Genomic DNA, 6,800 nt, shown 5'->3' on the forward strand with positions numbered 1-6,800 from the left:
GGAATCGTGAATGTTTGAACCAAAAGTTATAACAATCCATTACTGAGTCATTTCACTAACAAACAAAAAAATGTCAGTCACATGATGCAGCTAGATTTCATGGAAAACCATTCAGTAGTTGCTGAGATTTTTCAGCCTGGACTAAATTGGTGGACCAGCCGACAGACGGACACTGACATGCCTAGAGTCCAGCCTCTACTGTGGCTAAACTTAGAAACTAAAACTTTTTAGTGACACATTTTAGTCACTTTATTAAGTCACATTAGTATCAGAGCCTGGTAGTCCAAAACAAGTGTCAACATGTCAGTAATTAGTGAAGGTATTTACAGAACGGGGAATAACCAGTTGAAATATAATTTGTTGGTCACAAGGTGCAGTTTTAGTGTGTGTGTAATGACAGTTCGTTAGAGCCTCTATTACTAACAGTGTTATGGCTGAATGTGTGAGCAGATCTTGTGGGAAAAGGTATGGTGGCTTGTTAGATGTGCACACTTTTTGAGCCTTTACGTAGACCGGGGTATTCCATCATGGCTGATAATTCTGTTCAGACGTTTCACAGGGGAAATTGGCACAAAGCAATCTGCTTGGCCATCTGGACTGCTTCTGTGTGCATGTTTGTTTGTGAAGCTGCACATCTGTGTGTATGCAAACATGTACAAGCAGACTGGCATTTGCTTCAGATGCTCGAGGGCAGTAATTTACCCCCCAGCTTAATTTGACATAAGTAGAGTGATCGTTCCTGATATTCACAGTGACACTGCAGCATGTGTTTACTTGGGATTGTTCTGCACCTCCTACAGGAGTTAAAACAGCAGTGACACACTGTGTTATCAGGGCAGAACAATCGCACACACCCCAGAAAGACCCAGATTTCAACTTGTCATTTGGCATTGGTGTAAATTCTTCAAGCAAATGTGCCAAAAATTCCCAGCATGTTTAATGTGGATTTGCTGCTTTTTGCTGTGTGTCTGTGTATTTTGGACTGTTTTTCAGAAAGTCAAGCTAACAGGCAGAGAAAAGGCTCTGGGAGACATGAATGGAGATTTTTTGCTACAAGTAATTGAAAAACAACTCATCAAATGTATTGGTAATGGAAGTAATCCTTAGTTGAAGCCCTACATTTCAACTAGTAGAGTGTATTTTCTTGTTTGGATTACTCAGCAAGGTGGAATTGCCAAAACTGACCCCATGATAGTCTTTATTCCACATCCTGTAATACCCCCAAAAGGATAAGTAGATATTTACTGGGTTAGACAGAGGTTCGGTCAGAAGATTAAATCAAGATTTGTTTGGAGCCGAGATGAACCAACAGACAACAGTTAACCTCTAACACACCCGTTGTTACTAAGAATGTAGTCCCCAGTGTCATCTTTACTTATTGATTAATGACTTTAATTCAGCTAATTAAATATTTTAGATTGTGTGCACACTGCATACGTGTCCATGTGAGCTCCATTTAGTCAAGCAGCTGTGAATTATGAGTGCACTTGTCCATCATGACCCTGGCTGTTCTCACACATTGTGGCTGTGATTCTCATTAGTTGCTAGCCTGAAGCCTCCCGGAGTGTTTTAACAGTATTTTGGTCACACCCCTTGTCAAAAACCTAAGCGCTGTCTACAAGTGTTTCTTCAATAAAGTCCTTAAAGCTATTTCATAAACAGGGAAACTATTTCAAAAACTAACATGTTTGGTATTGTTGCAAAGTCCAAACTGCAAACCTTTGGTCTCTGGTAGAAAGAAGGACACAGATTTAACATAGTTAGGATGAACTGGTTCTCTAATGAATCAGGCCATCGGTTTGAGCTTTGTTCACACTTAGTTAAATTTGAAAGAGTTCTACTGTAATAAAAATCTAATTTTAGGAGCATCACCTTTTTATTATGTGTGTGTGTGTGTGTGTGTGTGTGTGTGTGTGTGTGTGTGTGTGTGTGTGTGTGTGTGTGTGTGTGTGTGCTGTATGTGCATCAGCATTCTGTTTTGTCAACATATTTCTCCTGGTCTTCATGCTAAAAAGGTGCTGCCTTCATTGTTGCGCAAAGAGAAGCCCTACCCCTCATGGACACAGTGCACATATATTTTTAATCTGCTCAATTTTGCATAGTGTTTAAATGGGGTTTGAATTTTTAATGACTTGCTCTTTCCTACTGGCTCTGCAACCATTATTCTGGCATTGCTATTGTGTTGCTTGAATTGGGTGGTTGATGCTTGTTGCAAGCCTTATTACCCTGAATTTCCTTTCCTTGTGAAGTTAAAAATAGTGATTTGAGTAAAGCTGAACTGATATTCGAGCAGTGCTGTCAGCCATCTTCCACCCTCAGAGCATTAGCCTCTAGTTATATGGCTACTGACACCATGCAAGCAGGAAGAGCATTAAAGATGCAGAAGGGTTGAGCATCGGTGGTCACTGATCAGTACTACTTTATAGTGGAATTAAAATGAATAATGGACCCTCTGCATAGTGTGTTTGTGTCAAGATTATGGTGCATATAATAATGTGGATATGCAATACATCTAGATATACTGTATTCCTGTCTCAATTACTGCCTGAACAAACTTCCATCTTTTTGCAGAAAAACCATAATGACTTTTTCTTGATGGGATTATATGTGAACCTTTCACATGACCCTATGTGAGTTCACATTATTTTATATGTGGTTGGCTCATCTCACAAGAGATGTATAATGCAGGTCTCAGTTTAGGACCTGTTGATGCTTCTCTGTAAAACATTCACTTCGCATTTCAGATTAGACAGTTAAATAAAAAAACCACAAGGCTCTGAATCCCGAGGAACAGGACTGAGAACCGCATCTAGTTGTTGTTGGCATTGTTCTCTTACCTGTGAATAGTACTAAGCCCTGCTGAAACCAGAATTACTGAAGTATCCTTGAGAAAGCTGAGCCTACCGCCTAACCACAGGCAAAAAGACAATTGGCCCCCAGGAGGAATAAGACCAATGAATTACGGACATTCAAGAGCCTTTATTTTAAAGATGATTCTGCACATTTCATTTATGAGGTACAAGGTTACAAGACATTTGCTGCATGTACCATATACTGACTTACTTTTTGCTTTCAAAAATAATGGCATGTAGTTGTAGACTTGCACACAGTTTTTCAAGCTACTGTAGGTTGTTAAAGAATCATGAAGCTCTTGCAACCATTCATCTGTGGATTTAGGCATTCTCAGTGTTGTCTGTCTCTTCATGTATTCCCAGGCTGACTGTAAGAGATCAGCACTGTGTGGGGACCACACTATCTACTGCAGGACTTACTGTTCTCCTTGTTATTGACGATAGATCTATATGGCTCTGGTTGTATGTTTGGGGTCGTTGTCATGCTGCAGAATGAGTTTGGGATCTGACGTCTCCCTGCTGGCACAGCACCTCAGTATATCACTTGATTCTGTCTTATCACATTCTGTCTTCTAAAATTGCTTTGCATGATGAGATTTTATTTTTCTCCCCTTTTACATTCAGATTGAGGCATGTGGCTCTACTTGCCTGGCTGATATTTTCAGTCGAATATTTTCATGCTTCATCGAGCAGAATCGCACCTGAAACAGGCAGAATTTTTAGCCATAGCAAAACGGTCACTTTGGTAAAATGTCAGAAATATCTCAACAGCTGTTTAATGAGTTGAAATGACATTTTTATCAGGCACCCCAGAGGATGGAGCCTCCTTACTCCAGAGATCCCTTGACTTTGCCTGTAGGGGGCGACTGTGGTTCAGTGGGTAGAGCAGTCGTTTCCCAACCGGAGGGTTGGAAGGTTCGAATCTCGGTGCCTGCAGTCCACGTGTCAAAGTGTCCTTGGACAAGACACTGAACCCCCAAGTTGTCCCCAATGGTAAAAGCCACCGAGTGAGTTGGCGCCAGGGATGGCTGCCTCGGTTCTGTACCGGAAACCAATTCCTTGTACTTGGCCAAATAAAGGTGGTTATCCTTATTATCCTAGTGGCACAGTGGTTGGATTTTGGGGAAATATTTTAACAAAGTACACCCGAGACTGATGGGAATCTCAATCTTAAACCAAAGTAATGGAACACCACCAAAGTCGGTATGAATCATCCTTTGAGAACCATGTATCTCCTGGTCACTGTCTTGCTGATGCTCAGTGCGCTTCCTTTGCTGGCTCCTTACAGTAGGTTTGTCTTCACTAAAATAGCCCCATCCTTCCATCAGTATTTTAAATCGTCTTATTCTGGACAGTGAAGTGATGTCAGCCACCACTCTTCTGTCGTTGACCATAAACTTTTCAACAATGATGCCGCATCAACTGCTTATGAGGTTCATCATCCTCTTCTGTTTGCTTTTGCATTGCTTCTCCACTTTCCATCTTTTATTCTTTTATCCTGTCACTGGAATGTTTTCAGTGTCAGCTGCTTTTATGCCAGGAACTGCATTATATTCTACTCACTGGAAGTGCCTCAGACTAAGAGTGTTTCCATCTTAAGAGCTTTTTCCATCTTATTTGAACTGACCACTGTAATTTTGAAGACACTTGGTTGTACTCTGGTGATAATAGCGATGTGGAAACATTGCTTGTACACAGAAAGATGTTGGAATGTCATAGATGAGGCTGCTTGGACAAGAGGGAAGAGTGTTTGCCAAATACAGTATGTTTGCTTACTTCAGCTGAAGACTTGTAAAGACTGCAAAGCGGCATCTTTCATCTTTCACATTTATGGTAGCATGAACAAACATTTCTTCCACCAAGGCAGAGGCTGGGCCAGTGCCTTAGGCTGACGTCGCTGTCTTCTGCAAACTTCTGATCCATCAAAGAGCTGCAGCATGCAGAAATAATGTAGAGTATCAGAGTTGTAAGATGGAAATTCATGTCTAATTAGGTCATATTATGTCAGTACAGCTAGCCAGCCGGTTTAGTTTTTTTTATGATAATAGAGAACAAGTCTTACTTTGTACATAGATAGTAAACTTACATTTAATGCCTTATAGTCAAGAAGAAGCATAATCTATTACTCTGTCCAGCTGTTATTAACCACCACTAGCACTTGAGATTAAATTATTATGTAGAAGGCCAAACCCCAGCAACACTTGCAATATGTTGAACAACTTTTTTGTTGAACTAGCGCATTGCAGCTTTTGGCCTTCATCAAGGTATTTATTATGTAGACATTGTCATATGCTGTATATATGCAGGATTGTTACTCTATCTCCATCTGTATGAACGTTCTCTCCACCCTGACTGCATGTCTGCCCTGGTCTTGCCTAAGGCGTATGGCGTGACCTCACACTCCCTGCACGCCAACATGGCAGCAGTACTGTGAAATGTCACTTTGCCATTGCTCATAGTGGCAGTGAGTTGCTGCAGAGCCTTGTGGAACAAAGGTCACTGTTAAAGGCCACACTACAAGGCTCATGAATACAGCCCAGAACAGCTGTATTCATTTTATTAACAGGAGTATACTGTATATTCATACTATGTATGATGTTGCTAAATAGTTTTAAAGTATTTTAACAAATGTGAAAATAATGCCAGTATGAAAATCAATGTTATTCTCATGATCAAAAAATAAATAAATTCACCCACTATACCAAATGTAAGGTAATTTTACTGCACCTTATAAATAGATTATTTGGAAGTCATCAGTATAACTATTATGGTGAGAAAAACTATGTAAAAATGTAATTAACTGCTTCCTCGGTTCACACAAATGTAGCAGACATTGCGGTCTGTCTTAATTTAAGAGGATTACAGTTAATTAATTATGTTTTCTTTAAAAAGGATTTGCTAGCTGCTGTATGTGCAGCTAACTTGCTGCCGCCATTAAAACTCTCAAAAGGCTTTCACATTTTTCACTCATGTGGCAGTACTCCACAAGACCTGTAAATGTGTTTTGATGTGTAAATGAAAGGAATTACCCTTTTAGTGTCAGCCAGTGCAGGCTCAGTGTTAGATTTTTTTTTTTTATTACAGTGCAATGACTTGTGTAGGCCGCATTATAAAACTTATCTTAAAATTCTTGTCTATTGGTTGATCAATCCAACACTTTGGTCCAGAATGGAAAACTGTTGGCTTGGATTGCCTTTAAATTTGGTCAGACTGTGGTCCCCACACAATGAATTTTAATAACTCTGGTGACACAATACCTTGACATTTCATTTAACCATCATCAACTTAACATTTAAATTTACCCAGTACTTTGGTTTATGACCAAATACCTGGAAAATACATCCTTAATTGGGCTTGTGTTCAGTGCTAAGTGTCAGAATTTACTAAAATACCAAATTACTGTGGTGAATAAAATCAGTGGTATACCTGGTAAACATTAGCATATTAGCACTGTCATAATGAGCATGTCAGCATGCTGACATTTAGCTTGAGGCACCACTGTGCCTAAATACAGCCTCACATACAGCAGCTGCTAGGGTGACTGTAGACTAACAAGATGATGGACATGTAGGATTCAAACATTTTAAGGGTGTTGCTGTTTACTATTGCTGTACCTGTACTATTTGCCATTTAATGTTGTAGACAGGCTGCCTTTCTACATAATGCATGGATTTTTTTTTCTTTTTGGGGGGGGGGGATTTTGTTTGTTTGTTTTGCAGATAGGTTTCTGTTTGTTGTCAGCTACTTCTGTGCTGTTTATTCAATTTCTGAGTCTGGTTCAAGGGAAAAGTTAAACTTCCCTTAAATGCAAAAGTAGGATGGATGAAAGATTTCCTATTCATATGCTTAACTTTTCTAAGTATAATAACTCACATTCAAGACCAAACAACAGTCGAACAAATTAAGTTACATATTAAAAATGTTCCAATACTCAGTTTTTTATATATA

The sequence above is a fragment of the Monopterus albus genome, unplaced genomic scaffold (genome assembly GCF_001952655.1).
Source record: "Monopterus albus unplaced genomic scaffold, M_albus_1.0 scaffold69.1, whole genome shotgun sequence".
NCBI lineage: Eukaryota > Metazoa > Chordata > Actinopteri > Synbranchiformes > Synbranchidae > Monopterus > Monopterus albus.